Here is a 17,653-nt window from a genome sequence, read left to right as displayed (position 1 = left end):
CCCCACCAACTGGATATTGTGTGTGTCTGCATACCTGTAAACATAATGTGGGAGGGTGGTGAGAAAAAGAAAAATTGATAAAAGGAAGGGGAGAGGGGAAAAGGAAGCGAACAAACGATTGTGGGTGGGTAAGGGGGCTGGGAAATGAGTGGGATGAAAAGAGAAGTTTGAAAGGGGATAGGGTAGGAATTGGGTCAGGTGCATATATAGGTCAGGTGAGAAAGGGGAAGAGGGGTGAAAATCGCACCTTTTTGCATATGCAATATGTATATGATGCATTATTGTTACCATATTGTTGATCCATTAACAACCCTAATTGCCCACAATGGAGTGCTCCCTCAGCTGGAGAATTCCTTGGTGTGAGCTGGAGTCAGTCATTTGATTTTCTGCTCCACAAATCTCCTGTTTCCCAAAGGATGAGCATTACACCCACCAGGCAGGTGAGTAATCGTGCTTTATGGTGGCGAAGCGTCATCCACCATACAAAGCACCTTTTCGGTCTTTTCATGTAGTCGTGCTTTAAAAGTGCTCCCTCCATGCTCCCACCTCGCCCATGTGCTGCGACCTCCTCCACTCGCCTCAAGCGACTCACAGAAGAGGTGAGGTTTGTGGTGTTTTACACTTCAGAGCAGGGGTCCCCAAGCTGTGGCTCGCGGGCCACACCTGGCTCTTGTACGATCCCAATGCGGCTCGCAGAGGCTCAAAGTTTATCGGTTCATTCAAAATATTACCATGTTTGTTTATAAAACATATTTACACTTGTCCACGAGTTGTAATTTTTTGGTGTGCAGAAATATATTCATTTAATTTAGATCCACATCCCGACCCTTGCTCATGTTATTGGTGTTATTATCGTTGCTTATTACCCCGAGGCTTGTCCCAGAGCTTGCAGGAATGGAAACACATCTTGTTATCCTCGCCCAAGGAGAGGGTATTAGTATTAAGTTTGGGATCCCTGTGTTACTTGCAAAATTGAAGATATTTTTCAAATATATCGATCAGTCGATATTGTTCTCCTGTCTGTCAATCGCCGACAGGTCAAAATTCCAGGTCACGAATTTCTAGAATCGTCATTTTTCATCCGATTGACTTGGAATTTGAACAAGATTTGCACATTGTGTCACTGAATTGGGAAACCAGCTATTTTTTGAGGTTAAAAAAGGTCAACTCAAGGTCATGCTTCTAAAATCATCCATTTTTATCTGAAAAATCGTCAATTTACATCCTATTAACTTGAAAGTCGAACAGGATTTGCAGAGTCAAACACGGAATTGGGAAAACAACTATTTTCAAGGTTAAAAAGGTCAAAGGTCAACTCAAGGTCAAACTTCTAAAATCATCAATTTCAATCTGAAAAATAATCAAATTTCATCCGATTGATCTGAGCTTTGATTAAGATTGTCAATTTTAATGTTAATGAAATGGACAATTTGATGTATCCATGGCAACCTCTGTGGATTTTGCAAGTAACGTGCTCTGCACGACATCTTTTTCTTGTTTGTCTGCACAGAACTTTTGTGTTTTTCTCCGCAACCTCCAGTTGGATTGAAACATCATAATTATGACGTCATAGGTCACGTGGAGTGGCAGCCATGTTGGGAAAACGGGAAAAATTTTAACCCTTGTATCCCTGAAACAGCACCAAAGAAAAAATTGAAACTTGGCACACAGCAAGCACTCCTCTTGGGGAATAAGTGTGATTTTTAAAATGATGTCAAAGGTGCCTTCATTATGATGTCATAATTGCATAATATGTAGAACGCTACATCTGAGCAGCATTAACATTTTTGAGGGTCATGTCGGGATAAAATGGTCCACAGAAAAAACATTTGATGACGTCATCGGTCACGTGATACGGCAGCCATATTGTTTTAATAAAAATTAAAATCTTCAAAAATCTTCTTCTCTGAAGTGCCTGAAAATATCAAGGCAAAGCTTTACAGGTATGACCACCTATCCATTAGAACCAAAATGTTCATACATACGACATCATAGGTCACAAGGTTTGGCAGCCATCTTGGATTGAAGAAAAGATTAAATTAATGTTTTCTCTGGAACCACTTAATCAATCGAAGTAAAACTTCACAATTATGATCTAGTTGTGATGGGGAATACATGTTTTAATTTTCAACTTGATCGGACACATGATCTGGTAGCCAGAATTGTTTGTTTTTTTGATCCGAGTTCTTTTTTTTTCATATATATATATATATATATATATATATATATATATATATATATATATATATATATATATATATGTGTGTGTGTGTGTGTGTGTATTTTTTTATTTTTTTGAATAAGGCTCACTTGGCTGTGCATGGATGGGTTTGGGGGTAGAGGAGTAGCAGCTGAAATGCTAATCATATCCAGGATCCTCCTGATGACTTCATCTTTGCTTTTTGCTTGTTTGGGTTCCTTCTGATTACTCAAATGTAGGACTGTACCTATTTGTTCTTACATTTGATTTGAATTGAATTTATTTCAATCACATTCTAAACTCAATTGAATAATAATAAAAAAAACGTCCTGGGTCAGGGTCAGGGGTCCAATCAAAGCAGGGTTGCATCAAAGCGGGATATCTTGGTACCCAGTCATCTCTTCCAGCAGTTATAATGTGGCAGTTCTAATTATGTCTCATTAATTATGTAACACAACAGTACACAAACGCCACACAAAACAAGTTTCAGTGAGGGTCTGCAATCTCTGATTGCTCTTGCTAGTTGGTGATTGTATTCCTGAGTCTGTAGTTTCATTGAGTTTTGATTGGTTAAGGTATCTTTCAATCAGTCCATCTGTGTAAGAATGGAATTGGCAAATATGCACAACGGGGGGGGGGGGGGGTTCAGTTACCAAGCAACGAGTTAGCGTTTTCCAAGCCAGCCGTTCCTGATCAACAGCTTTGAATGGAGTGCTTGCTTAGTGCTTAAGCCACTTGGTGAGCGCTCTACAAGAAACTTGGGAACTGAAGTTTCCCCAGGGGTGTGTTCCATTACGAATCAGCTTGCAGAGTGCTCACCAAGTGGCTTAAGCACTCCATTCGAAACCATTAAAACGGAGCGGCTGGCTTGGCAAGCGACAGCAAGCTGCTTGGTAACTGAACACACCCTTGGACTAATTTGAAGAAATTACCGTGGCAAGATGGATAAACGAATTCTGCAAACTTGGAATGAACTTCCACTTACATACAGCACAATGCAGAATGTCACTTTTGCGCTGGTAACAATGTTTGGATCTACAACTACCGACCCATACGTGTGAACAGGCATTCTCCCACTTGCATCACATGAACAATTAAAAGAGCAATTAGAGTTTGCAGACCCTCACCAGGACTTATTTTGTGTGGTGCATTTTGTGTGGCGTTTGTGTACTGGTGTGTTTTGTAATTAATGAAACATAATTAGAAGCACCACTTTCCAACTGCTGGCAGTGATGTTCCAAGACATCCCGCTTTGATCGGACACCTGTCCCTGACCCATGACGTTTTTATTATTATTCAATTGAGTTTAGAATGGGATTAAAATAAATTCAATTCAAATCAAGTGGAAGACCAAATTGGTACAGTTCTGCATTGGAGAAATCAGATGAACCCGAACAAGCAAAAATCAAAGATGAAGTTATCAGGAGAAACCTGGATCGGATTCACATTTCAGCTGATACTCCTCTACCGTCAACCCCATCCAGGCACAGCCAAGTGAGCCTTCTTCAAAAAAAAAAATTATAAAATCTAATAAAAGACCACGTGTCTGATCAAGTTGATATTTAAAACGTATTCCCCATCACTACTAGGTCATAATTGTGAAGTTTCACGTCGATTAATTAGGTGATTCCAGACAAAACAATATTTCATATTTTTCTTAAATTTAATCTGGCTGCCAAACCTTGTGACCTATGACATCATATGTGTGAACATTGTGTTCCTCGTGGATAGAAGGTCATTTGTGTAAAGATTCGCCTCCATCTGTTCAGCCATTTTAGAGAAGAAGATATTTGAAGGTTTTCTTGAAAAAAAAAAACATGGCTACCGAATCAGCTGACCGATGACGTCATCGAAAAAAATTTGTGCACCATTTTATCCCGAGATGACCCTCAAAAAATTTCATACTGATCGGATGTAGCGTTCTACATATACAATTATGATGTCATAACGAAGGCACCCATGACATCATAAACAAGAGCTCAAGTGAGCACAATATACGGCCGAACAAGAAGGTATATACAGAATTGTGCTACTACATGGAAAACAGCATCCTGGTTGCCATGGCAACCACTTTAGATGATGAACGTATGTCGCGACACACCGTCTCCACAGTCTGTACCTATGTACCAAATATGAAACGTAAAAGTTGAAAACTTTGGGAGTTAGAGTGCGGACAGGAACGGACGGACGGACGGATGGACGACCGGTATCACATAATACGCCCCGATATATACTCGTATATCGGACGTATAAAAATGCACTAATTCCTCATAAGTACTCCTTGCCATGTGCCAAGTTTTAATTTTTTCCTTGGTGCGGTTTCAGAGAAACAGAGGTCCAAGTTTTTTCCCATTTTTCCAATATGGGTGCCACACCACATGACCTATGACGTCATAATTATCATTAAAACAATCTACATAAGTAGTCTCACTTATGGTAAAATTTCATCTCAATCCAGCAAACAGTTGCAGAGAAAAAAACACAAGAGTTCTGTGTAGACAAACAAACAAATGAAAAATCACTCATCGAGTGACAACTTGGCAAAACTGCACAAAGTAGAATGGAATTCGGTAGAGCGCATACCTCTGCCAGGTGGAACAGTTCACGTTTTGTATCTCTCTGATGGGCTGGATTCGAACCAAAATCCAATCTGCTTGTTCTTGTCACCTATCCAACCCATCCACCTTGTTTTGTCACAACTCATCCACAACTTGTTGAGATATAGTGAAATATTTTGTTTCTGGCCTGAATTATCAATTTTAGAAACCAGATCAGTGTTGACCTTTTGACCTAAAAATTATTGGGAAGTTGAATTCAGCGACCTGACATGAAAATGCTCTTCAAATTTCAAGTCAATCGGATGAAAATTGAGGATTTTAGAAAATTTGGCCCAAATTATCTTTTTGGCCTATTTTGACCTTTTGGCATGTTTACCTCAAAATTAATAGGTGGTTGAATTCAGTGACCTGATCTGCAAATGCTCTACAAAGTTCAAGTTAATTGGATTAAAATTGATGATTTTAGAAATTTGGCCTATGCTGACCTTTTTGTCTAGGTTGAACTTTTTGCCTATGGTGACCACAAAAAATAATAGGAGGTTGAATTCAGTGACTTGATATGTAAATTATTTTCAAATGTCAACTCAATTGGATGAAAATTGAGGGTTTATAAAAGTTGGCCCAAATTGGCATTTTGGCCTATTTTGACCTTGTGGCCTATGTTTACCTCAAAATGAATAGGTGTTTGAATTCAGCGACCTGACATGAAAATGCAAATTTCAAGTCGATCAGATGAAAACTGAGGATTTTAGAAAATTTGGCCCAAATTGGCCTATGCAGACCTTTTCGTCTATGTTTACCTCAGAATTAATATGTAGTTGAATTCATTGACCTGATTTGCAAATCCTGTTTAAATTTGAAATCAATTGGATGAAATATGAGGGTTTTAGAAAATTTGGCTCAAATTGGCCTTTTAGCCTATGTCGACCTTTTGGCCTATGTTTACCGCAAAAGTAATAGGTGGTTGAATTCAGTGACCTGATCTGCAATTAAAATTGAGGATTTTAGAAGCTTTTTGATATAATTAATATTGAGGATTTTAGAAATTTGGCCTATGTTGATCTTTTGGTCTATGTTGACCTCAAAATTAATAGGCGGTTGAGTTAATCGACCTCATATGTAAATGGTCTACAAATTTCAAGTCAATCGGATGAAAATTGAGGATTTTAGAAAATTTGGCTCAAATTGGCCTTTTGGCCAATGATCTCAAAATTGATAGGTGGTTGAATTCAGCGACCTGATATGCCAATGGTCTTCAAATTTCAAATCAATTGGATGAAAATTGACAATTTTAGAAACAATTAAAACATTTGGCCGATTTTGGGGTTGACCTACTGACCTACGATAAACCTCAAAATAATAGGTGTTTGAATTCAATGACCTGATATGCAAATCCTGTTCAAATTTCAAGTCAATCAGATGAAATTTGAGGGTTTTTAGAAAACCCGGGTCAAATTGGCCAACTGGCATATGTAGACCTTTTTGGTGGACCAAATTTTAAGAAACTTCATTGCGGGACCATCACAGCATTGGTGCCATAAATCTCTAAAAAAAAATTCTAATCATGTATGGAATTCAGATCTGTGCAGGTAGCGAGATAGTGTACACACCCTGGCTTTAGATAATGACATTACATCACGATTCTTATATCATGGCGCCATATTTATAGACTCGCATATCCTATTTTCTTACTTTGCTGCCGGCATAAGATGGGCTGATTGCACCAATGATTGATGCGACGTCTCATGCAGACCTGAGGGCTTGGAAACTTGGGCTGAGAGTAGGAGGAGCTGCCAAGACGGTCGTGTACATATTCCAAATGGTCCACCCAGCAAGCCCCGGTGTCTGTTGGGAAAAGCCAGCGAGGGCAGTGAATTGTCGAGAGAGGTCTGCGGGAGAGACCTTGCGGTTTGTACCGCTGACAGCAGAGCTCGTTCAAAAGATCTTTCTCCAAACTCGAAAACCGTTTAATGGGGGGCGGTCTGGTAAATGCTACATTATATCTGCCCTTCCTTGCAAAGTCGAAACATTTTCTTCGATTTATGCCCCCCTGGAGTATTCTGCAACGCATGTTTTTTTTGTGTGTGTGTGTGCTGAAGTTTGTTTAACGTCCTGGCAAGTTTATTATGCTGTGTGTTCATTTAGTAGTTTACATGAAATATCGATTCTGTGAGAAGGCATAAAGAATGAGGAAGAGCAATCATAGATTTCAGACCCACGCGAGGACTTGCTTTGTGTGGTGTTTGTGTGCTGGTGTATTTGTGTGGTGTGTCGATGGTGCATTGACGATGTCAGTTTATGTTCATACAATGGACAAACAGACCTTTCTGGTTATTAAGTCGTCGTCGTCATCCCCCCCTCCCTATCTGACTCCCATTATATACCTGTTGTAAGATTTGTTTCCCCAATTAGTGCCCCCCCAGTTTTAATGGTACCCTCAAATGTCTTTGACCCCTATGAGTACGAAGCCACTATTTAGGTTTTTGATTTTTCTTCCTTCTTGTTCTGCCAATTTCAAGTCAATCAGATGAAATTTGAGGGTTTGTAGAAAATTTGGCTCAAATTGGCCGACTGGCCTATGTAGACCTTTTTGGTGGACCAAATTTTAAGAAACTTCATTGTGGGACCATCACAGCATTGGTGCCATAAATCTCTCTAAAAAAAGTTCATAACGGTCGGTTGAGCGGTTTGGACTGGAGGTGAGTGGACAAACAAACAAACACACAAATGAAAAAACACACAAAAAAAAACTGTATCTCGGAGCCGGCCGAGACATTCAGAATGAAATTTTTCATCATTAATGGGAATACAAAATATGCGGGGTTGACCTAATTTTTTGACCTTGACATAATTAAGGTCATGACCAAATTATAGACATTTTAGTATTTTTTTTTACCAAAACTTGACAAACGTTTGTCTAATCGGAACAAATTTACCCTCTACAGATAGCCTAGAGCAGCGGTTCTTAACCGGGAGTAAATTTACCCCGAGGGGATACAAAATCTCCTGGCTGGGGAAGTGGGGGTAAACATACCAATTCCAAAATAGTGTAATTTTTAACCCAGAACATGGACTGTTACCTGAGATCGCTGAAGACGTTACTACACATTTGAAAACCTTGAAAGATCACTTCACGAGCTACTTCGCAACAGACATGATTCCTACAGAAAGACACCGATATGGATGTTGAGACCGTTCACTACTGATCCGACTGAGTTGAATGATGACGACAACAGCGAAAGAAGATTTGATATATCTTAAAAACTCTATTGGTCTCAAAAGCAAATTTGAAAGAGTGAGAGTTAATTTTTGGAGGAAACTGACATTCATTCCCACTTCTCACTTAACGTGCCTTCCAAGTGGTCGTTCTTTCAGTTACCGAGCTGAACAGTATCTCTGGGAGACCGGGTTCTTAGTCCTGGTAGCAATGAAGACAAAGGCTCGGAACCGCCTGAAAGCTAATAGATAAACTGATTGAGACAAGGCAGCAAGCCAGCCAAATGCAACATATATCCCGCTGATTGATACGAGTGTAATGTGTTTTTCTCTCTTTGATCACAGTTTATTATTGTACAATACGAGGACAATAAATGTTGTGCTTTTCTTTCTTTTTTTGCAAAAATTGTATTGACCAGTCGATGATTTTAAATAGTTCATGGGGTGGGGGGGGGTAAATGGATGGGCATGTTGAACCTGGAGGATAAATTTCAGTAAAAGGTTAAAAAATCCCTGTTGTAGAGCAAGACGCATTTACGCTAATTCACAACACACCCCTCTGAGTTAAAAGTGAAGGTTAAATGGTGGTCTGAAAAAAAAAATGACGTGTTTTTTTTGGTGGATCCTTCGTGGATTCATCGCTCGATCCTTCTACTAATTTGCAATTGGTCACCGGCTTTGCCACCAATACAAATTTTTATTACGGACCCAAGGCATCACAAAGCTACTAATATCGAACAACCAGGTTCAAATGGAACACCTCGCTGCCATTGAGGTTTAAAATTTGACCGTGCACCTGATTTGTCCTTGACCTACTTTTTTTTCGGATTTGACCTAATTAACAAATAGCACCTTTCTAATCGTGACTTGATTAATCTTCGTCCGATTTTCATGATGTTGAGTTTTATGGATATTTTGTAAATGGGAACACATTTTCTTCATCGACATTCCATCTATAAATTTTAAAGGTCAGGGTCACATGGCAGTCCAAAAAATATGGCCATCATTGAATCGCAGAAAAAAGATAACGCGTAATACTGGTTACCACTAGGTGGCATTTGTGGCCGATATTAGCACATTATGTACAACGGCTGACAGGGACTCAAATTCAAGACCCTAAGATCTTAAGCCAGCCACCTTAACCGTTAAGCCAACACCAGGCTTGATGCTCAGCATTTTACAAGGATAGAGCACGGACAAACAACCATAGGTTGGCAACCATTATACAAGCTTGATTGGCTGAATGACAGCCTCTTACTTTAATGCTCCTTGTAACGGAATTCTAATTTAAATTTAAAATACAATACAAACTCGTATTTGATATAAACAGTGTCAAAAGTAAGTTCAGAAATTACACTTCAATTGTGAGTTGACTTGAGACATGCAGGAGACAGTTCTATAAGTTGCACCCCCACCACTCCCTCACTCCAGTTCTATAAGGTGCACTCCCACCACCCCCTCCCTTCTCTTTATAAGTGCTCAGCAGCAATATATTGCAAAGGAGAAAGAAAGTCCATGTCAGATTGATTGCTAGGGTGAAGTAACAGTTGTAGCTAAGATCTATTTTGAGCTAAGGTCCATTAGTACATGTCTAATGTGTCAGGTGTAAAGAGGAAATGGCCTTGATGGAAATGGATAAGTGTCTGTATAAAGTGCAAGGAAATGATTGTTAGAATGACCCAACCATGTGCTCTTGTTAATTTTGGGTAGATTTAATGTTTTTATTTCGTTGTAAACAAAATCTAGGCTCCTGAAAGAGCGAGGCTACAGAGTGCAAAAGGGGCCCAGTTTGGGTCACAGTTGGACGCATCAAGCAAGGGAATGAATGAATAGCAAAAGAGGAGAGAGAGGGGAGAAGAGGAATCCCAATAATCTGCAGGTAAGAGGATTTTTAGGAGTAGAAAGGATCATGAATAGGGATGGGGGATGACATGAGATGGCAATTGTATATCACCTGCCCTATTGCATGCTTGAAAGCTTGGAGGGAAGAGTTCAACTGAACTGCCTACAGAAGATAGTTTCATTTACTGGACGAAAGATTTGAGGTGGGTGGAAAGCCTCCATTTTGGGAGTTTAACCAGGAGGGGATTACTGGAAGAATATGTGGACTGAGGAGGGTCGGCGGGTCGAGGGAGCAGGAGCTCGATGAGAGGAGATGAGGTATAAACAGGGGCCGCAGACCTGTCTGCTGCGTGAGTGCAACAGTCCTTGTGCTTCGGCCTCATCACAGGAGATCCCAATACGTAATGTTGAGAGCTGTAGGTGCAACAAAAACTAGGAGACAAGTGATACTGGAGTGCCAGCTCATAGGAGAAAACAGGACCCCAATGAGTTACACACAAGGGACTCATGGGCTGTGGGTAATTCTGAATTTTCAATGAATGCCTTGCAATGATGGAGGATGTCCAGTCTGTGGATGACTTTTGAGGTCAGCTTTGCTATATGGTCAGCCTCGGAAAGATCATGGCCGATAGTGAGGCCTATAAGTTTTAAAAGAATGAACCTCATCCTGTGGCTGAGATCAGATAGGTGGGTTCATTTAACAATCCGTCTGGAGTGACAGAGTGTGACTGTGAAGTTTTCCTTGATTGAAAGACATGCACCATTTGTTCAACCTGCATCTAATCCATTGTAGATAAACAGAGTGGTGCAGACGCCGTCTGCTTGCCAGTGGTATGTGGTACTGTATGTCACAATGCAGAGTCATGTGTAAAACGGAAGAGAGGGTCTCCAGAGCATCGGAGAAGTTATTCATGGTCTCCACTGGAAGGAGAGAAGAGGAACAAGACTGGGTCCAAGATGCTGTCATGAGGCACTCCACTCTCCACTGGGAGAGGGGAAGTTCCCATTGAGAGCAGGACATTGAATGTTCAATGAGTGGAGGAAATCAAAAGGCCAGATGTGAAGGATGCCTTGTACACCAAGGGCAGCAAATTTAGCAAGTAGAGCAGGATGTCAGACTGCATTAAATGTCTGTGATATGGCCAGCGAGTGTGATATGAAAACTGTCCGTGAATGCTAACCACCTTTCTCCGTGTCTTCAACAAGAAATATTACCACCTCTCCCATGATCTTTATCTCCATATGTCCAATTTGGGAATCTTGAGAAATCCAGTTTGCTGAAGTATGCACACGACAATCAAATCCCCTTCACGTCCTTTAACAGTGTCAGTACCCTCTTCCACATCTCCGACAAGCCGACATCTTTCCATCCTAACCTCTTCTACGTGCTCCCGCCCCTCAGCATCCCTCAACATCATGCCCCCTCTTTCTGCATTCCTCTTCACCCCACACTCTCAAAGGTTACCCCTTATTCCATTTACTCAAAGCTTCCCCCTCACCCTGCTCCATCAAAGCCCCCCCCACCCAAAGACTCCTTCCCGTCCTACACCCTCCCAATGCCTTCATGCCCTGTCCCTAACTGCGTGGACCTCAACATCCAAGGTCTCCACTTCAACCTGACAGATCTCTCGATCCAGGCAGCTGCTGATAGACCAAACATCATCTGTTTCACAGAATCCTTCCTCTCACAGGACATCCCTGACTCCTTAGTGTCTCTCCCTGGCTATTGTGTCCTCTGATTAGATTGGCATCAACCTTGCCCTGGTGGTGGAGTTGCACTTTACATCAAGAACTATTTCTCACTGTCCTCGTGCTGATCTTATACCTCCCAACCCCAAAAAATACCTTTGGCTCTGACTTCCAATCTGTTCCCACTTCTTGTTTGTCTGTGTGTTGTTCCGTCCTCCAAAGTGACGACCCCATTCTGTCTCTGTCTGTCTGTCTGTCTCTCTCTGGACCAACTTTTGACCACTCATCCCAACTCTCTCTTCCTCATTTTGTGGTGATTTAAATTGTCATTATGCAACTTGGCTGGGTGTTTGCATCTCTTTTCACCAACCAAAACACTTCAGCAAAGGACTTCTGTGACTCCATGGGACTGACTCAATCTGTGAACGTTCCCACCCTGCTTTATCCCTCCATTCTGGACTTGGTGATGACACACTTACCCACAAATATCTCATGCTCTTCCTCTGCTCGGATTGGTTCAACTGATCATCTGCTTGTGAAAGTAAACATCTCTCTGGCTATTCTCGGAGAGCTGCCTCAACACCGGCGAGTCTGGCAGTTCACTCAGGCAGATTGGAAGGGACTGTAAGCAGCCATCTCTCTTCAGGACTGGTCTCCCATATCTACTGCCTCTGATGTTAACTCAGCCTGGGAATTCTTCCACAGGAACCTGCTCCCTCTCTCATGCACAGATTCATCCCATCTTGTCTTGAGTTGTCCTATCCATCCTTCCACCCATGGTACACTGAATCCTGTGGTGAGGCAATTGCCTTGAAACAACTTGCCTTCTCTTCCTGGAAAGCAAATTCGACCAAAGGCAACCCCAGATCATTCCACAAAGCCCGCAACAAGTGTGTGTCCACTCTCAGGAGAGCCAGAAAACAACATCTGTCCAACCTCATCATTGAACTTGCAAACTTGTGTCCCTCCTCTAAAACCTGGGGGTACCTCATTAAGTCTGTCTCCAGAGTACTCTCCCCTTCCATCCTTTTCCTCTCTTAAAATTGCACCACAGCTGACCCCGCTCGTGAGAAGGCCGAATGACTCAATTCTGTGTTTTCTTCCAAATCTTGTGTCCCAAACTCCTCTCTCTGTTCCCATCCTAGTCAGTTATACCCAACTACTACTGGACCACGTGTCTTTTGCATCTAAGAAGGTCATTTGCATTTCTGGCAACTCCACACTCAGAGCCTACACCTGGACTGGACAGAATCAGCTCACGTATCCTAAAAACCTGCTCCGCTAATTGTGCACATCCTCCTTTTACTCTTTTGACTCTATTTTTTGCCCTCGGTCATCCTCCATCTGCTTTGAAGTCAGCCAACATCACTGTATTACATTAAAAAGGTGCAAAAAATGATCCCCTCAACTACAAACCCATTAGCTTACTACCAATCATCAGTAAGGTCATGGAATCCAACATCACAGTTCATATGAAATCCTTCCTTTCCTCCAATAACGTCATCTCAGATCACCAATGTGGATTCAGACCTGGTCACTCCACCTTGGACATGCTGCTTCTGCTCACCCAGCAATGGATGGAGGCCCTCAATATCAGACATGACATCAGGGTCGTCTCTCTGGACATATCTCGAGCTTTCGATACAGTCTGACATCCCAACTTGCTCTCCAAACCATCTGCCCATGGCATCCAAGGCCAACTCCACATATGGCTGACTTACCCTCTCTATTCTCATAGCCAACATGTGGCTCTCAATGGTCCTTTCATCTCCTTTCCCTATCAAGGCTGGAGTTATTCAAGGCAGTGTTCTTGGCCTCATCCTATTCCTAATCTTCATCAATGATCTCAATGACTCTCTGGAAAATCCCCTTTATCTATTCGTTGAAGATTCCACCATCTGCCATGACATTCCTCATCCTTTAGACAGACAGGCAGCAGCCTCTTCCCTCTCTTATGACTTTGATAAAATCACAAGCTGATCAAACACTTGGAATCTGTTTTGAAATGCTGACAAAATTTCACATTCTCACGATCTCTCCCCGAAAGGATCGTCTGGCAACCCCTCCCATCTACTTTCTCAACAATCCTCTTGAGGAAGTTCAGTCATTCAAACTCCTGGGTCTCAATATCAGCCATGATTTTTCTTGGAAAAAACACATTTCAAGTTGGCCTCCAAAGCCAGTCGCCGACTGGGCATCCTCTGTCGTACGTTTTTCCTTGGCACAGCTGCGTCCACCTACAGGATCTTCATCTGCAGCTTGACGAAGTACTGCTCTTCCGTCTGCCCTGGCACAGCTGCGTCACACCTTGCTCAGCTCGACATAATGGAAACTAAGGCCTTCAAGATCATTGGAATTTCCCATGATTAATCTGATTAATCTGAGACAGATCGGTGGTTTCGGTCTTCTACCACCTCCTTTCTTGTCTTGCAACCTCTGCTCTTTCTGTGCTTTGTCTCCCCACACCAGGTTTCTGCAGGGCACATGCAGTCCACCATCAACACCCTTCTGGTGAAGCTACCAAAATCCAGAACCACTGTTCACCTCCACTCATTTGTTTCTCTTTGTTCTTGTCTGTGCAACCAACTCCCAGATCCTCTTCAATCTCATTCTCCCCTTCAAGTTTTCAAAACAGTTGTTCACCACCAACTCAGATAATCCCCCAAGCAAAACCATGATACCCCCCACACACAAGCCCACCTCCTTCGAAATTTCCAGTTTTCCCCTCCGAAGAGTTTACGTCTGCATTCATCTTGTCCCCCCCATGCATCTTCCCATACCCCTCAATCCTCCCCATACCCCTTATTTTCCAAATCTCCCTCTATTTTGAACTTCAACTCCACTATTGGTGTTTCATATCTCTCTGTCTCTGTCTCTGACTCTGACTCACTCTGACTCTGACTCTCACTCTCACGTTCCTTTTGCATCCTGATCCATTCTATGTTCGAAATCTTCCACAACCCTCGAGCTTGTATAAATAAAGAATACCTTTGGTTATTTTTTTTTTTGCAAGATCAGCAGACATGATGTCGTGAATACATAATGCAATTACTTTATTTTCCTGGCTGATACATCCCCAGTGTGCTTTTCTTCACCGATTTTGGCTTTACTATCCCCTACTATTGGTGATGTTTTAATCACTGTACCTGTCTGTACCTTGCAAGTAACTACCACACCAAATTTTGCACATTTGTAACAGTTATAAACCTTTCGATTCATGCAATGAACTTTTTGACCAGACCATGTCTTTAGTAACTTGCACTCAGCAATTCCCCTGCACCGACAGATATGCCTTTGGTTTCGAGAGCGAAGCGTCGCAGATTCTTTATGGCGCTCTCTGCAGACGCAATGTCAATACAATGATGTGCCAAGGACTCTTTCTTCCACCCACATCATACAAGGACATATGCAAGGAAACAAGAGGTAACAATACCACTCAGCTCATTTTTCTGCTATCTCAGCATTTCTGCACAATACATCCTTGGTTTCTTCTCCATATGAGTTTATACATATGAAGGGCAATCAAAATATGTTGCACAAAACGAGATACTTACTCACACTAGTCCAAGAAATGCTGACGTTTTGAAATCTTGAATATATAAGAAGGTCATTTATAGCATTAGTAAGAAAATTTATTAACATGTTTTTTTATTTATTTATATGTCTAAAAGGATGGTGCAAGAGTACACCTATATTTGAGCTGTCTATAGCCTTGGTTCGATTCCGGACACGACTATAAACTGTTGGGTTGGTGCTTTGCAGGCAGGGCGTTGTGCCATCGCAAAGCTGATCATCCGTTGGACAAACGTATTGCCAGATGTCCCGTCTGCCAGCAACAATTGATGGACATGAGTGATCCCACGGTGCCTTTTTTGGAGTTGGAGTTGGAGCCGGTACCTTGAACAAGATGTGAAGGCCTGCATCTGGTCTACCTGATCATGAATGACGTGAGCCAAAAATGTTCCCCAGTAGACCCCACAAGAAAGTGGGAAGAATTGTGGCCATGGAGGAAGTCGTAGTCTTAGTACATTTATTTATTTATTTAAATGCCTCCTTACATTTTCATGTGTGTTGGAGAAGTGAGCATGTCGTTCGTAGAAAGATTTGAATGTCTCACGCGCAGTAATACATCGGGGTTCATGGAGGAGCTTGCATACCAACAATGTGATGAACAATAACTTGGCATGGAATGAGATTTTATGGGGTTTGTCTCAATATTGCTAATTACTTTGCGTTTCCATCTTTGCACGTTGCTCATGGTGAAAGGATTCCAGGTTCAAGTCCCATGTGCTGCGTTGATTTGTATACTATTTCTGTAGAAGCAAACTAATGTCTCCTCATTTCCTTGTCCTGCAGGTGGTTTACGTACAAGCTCCTCCATGAGCCATTGATGACTGTGAAAGGAATAAAAGAAATATAATTCGTCCAAGCACTTGCGTTGGGGAAAAATTTCTGATTCCGTAAGCGTTTGTTACCCATCGACAAACATTGAACCATTCACCCTCCAAAACTCCCATCCCTATCTTCTCGAACCATACATTCTTCATCCTCTGCCTCCAATTCCTTGCCTTTCCTACATTGTCATGTTAAGTCAGCATGCTTCAAACGAGTGCTACAGCCTCTATGATTGTGATCGTGTGTGCCACAGAGAAGATGTGTCAAATGGTATTTTTGTCTCATATGTACTTCAACATCCAGGTATTCTTTGCGTTGCCAAGCAAGATAGCCCAGACGATATTGCTGCTGGGTGCAAGGCACAATCCCTAATGAAATTTCACCTCGTATATTTTATTTACAAAGCACTATTAAACCCAGAGCCTTGAAAGGAGTCCATGAGTAGAAAAATACCTCTTCTTTAATATCCCCGGAATGTTGCTTTTCATATCATTGTATTTTAATTTTTTTTAAAAAACAAGTAAAAAAAGACATAAAATGTCATAGTCCCCGTTGTTTTAGTAATTTTGCTGCACAGAGTTAAAAGGCCAGCCCATATTTATGAACAACTAAAATGACCGCCAGTTTACCGGTTGGCCAACCTTAATCAGATCGCAAAATAAAGTTAGCTGCAAGTGCACGCTATCGTGTACTATGCGTGTGTCATGCTTGAACAAAATCAGACCATGCATCTCTGAGAAGTGGTTTGCGACACATTTAAGTAACAAAATGGCTGCCAGTTCGCCATCTCGGATCTGATCTCGAAACAAAGTGAAATGGATATGTAAACCATTGTTCATTATCTGGTTGCCAAGTTTTAACAATATCGGTAAATGTATTGTTGTGGTTGACGAAATTCGCAAACCACCATTCAGGTCCCGTAGGTGAGATATCTCTGTAAGTATATGTGTAGTTAGGCCCAAACCCGTTGTTTAGAGAGAATAAATGTCATTCATTCGGGCTGCGACCCTTTTAGATAGCCGTTTTTCTTTTACTATCTTTATTTTGGACCAGCCGCCATTACTACTGTGGAGCTGTTGAACAGCTCCCAAGATGAAAGCAGCCAAATTAACAGGATTACCTTTTCTTAAAATTGAATGTAGCATTTAATTGAGGAAGCCAAAGCATTTAAAATGCTCTCAGTAAGCTACCATTTTTGACTGTTGGTAATCAAAGCCAGTCGGCTCTCTCTCTCACTCTCACTCTCACTCTCTGTCTGTGTCTCTTTCTCTGTCTCTGTCTCTGTCTCTTTGTCGTGCAGCTGAACATCTGGCTTTCTTGTTGGCCCTTGTAACAACATTCTTTGAGCCTTGGGCTCAGAGAAGCCCAATCATAAATCAGCACTGTCTTGGTATAGTTCAAAAGGGAACATCTTGTAGTAGAATGAGACGAATATATATATTGTGATAAAGATCTGCCTGATCAATAACAGATCTTCTTGCTTGTGAAAAGATAAATGCTTTGTCAGGCCAGGAGGGATGATTTGTTGGGTGTTGTTACTTTCAAAGAAAACGATATCTTAGAAAGGAAATATAAAGCTGATGGAAGTTGGGGAAATCATGAAACCAGATGAGCAGGAAAAGTATATATAAAGTAAACCAAACTGCATGCGGGCCAGAGTTTTGACTGGGCTGGTATACTGTAGGTATTCTGTGCCTTTCTACTCTCGTGTATACACTTTTGATGCGCATTAAACCTCTTCTCTACGACGATT

At 41.6% G+C, this 17,653-nt stretch overlaps 2 long non-coding RNA genes across 4 annotated transcripts in view; one reads left to right on the top strand and one right to left on the bottom strand.

The window, feature by feature from the left end:
* LOC147033175 (uncharacterized) overlaps window positions 1-17,653 on the bottom strand; it is a 388,661-nt gene that overhangs the window by 13,067 nt on the left and 357,941 nt on the right. The window contains exon 2 of the long non-coding RNA XR_015055462.1: window positions 6,451-6,603. This is a non-coding gene — a long non-coding RNA (uncharacterized LOC147033175). The remainder of the gene's footprint in view (window positions 1-6,450; window positions 6,604-17,653) is intronic.
* The window catches only part of LOC147033187 (uncharacterized), a 57,555-nt gene that overhangs the window by 17,750 nt on the left and 22,152 nt on the right, over window positions 1-17,653 (top strand). The window contains exons 2-4 of one of the 3 annotated variants that reach the window (XR_015055460.1): window positions 14,792-14,928; window positions 15,268-15,452; window positions 15,862-16,960. This is a non-coding gene — a long non-coding RNA (uncharacterized LOC147033187). Of the gene's footprint in view, window positions 1-10,569; window positions 14,929-15,267; window positions 15,453-15,861; window positions 16,961-17,653 lie in introns of those variants that run through there. The other 2 variants (XR_015055461.1, XR_015055459.1) reach the window with 2 other exon arrangements.

The sequence above is a fragment of the Eptatretus burgeri genome, chromosome 2 (assembly GCF_056783735.1).
Source record: "Eptatretus burgeri isolate ZD-2024b chromosome 2, Ebu_testis_v1, whole genome shotgun sequence".
Taxonomy (NCBI): domain Eukaryota; kingdom Metazoa; phylum Chordata; class Myxini; order Myxiniformes; family Myxinidae; genus Eptatretus; species Eptatretus burgeri.
The sequence above is the reverse complement of the archived record's forward strand: the minus strand, read 5'-3'. Positions and strand labels throughout refer to the sequence as shown.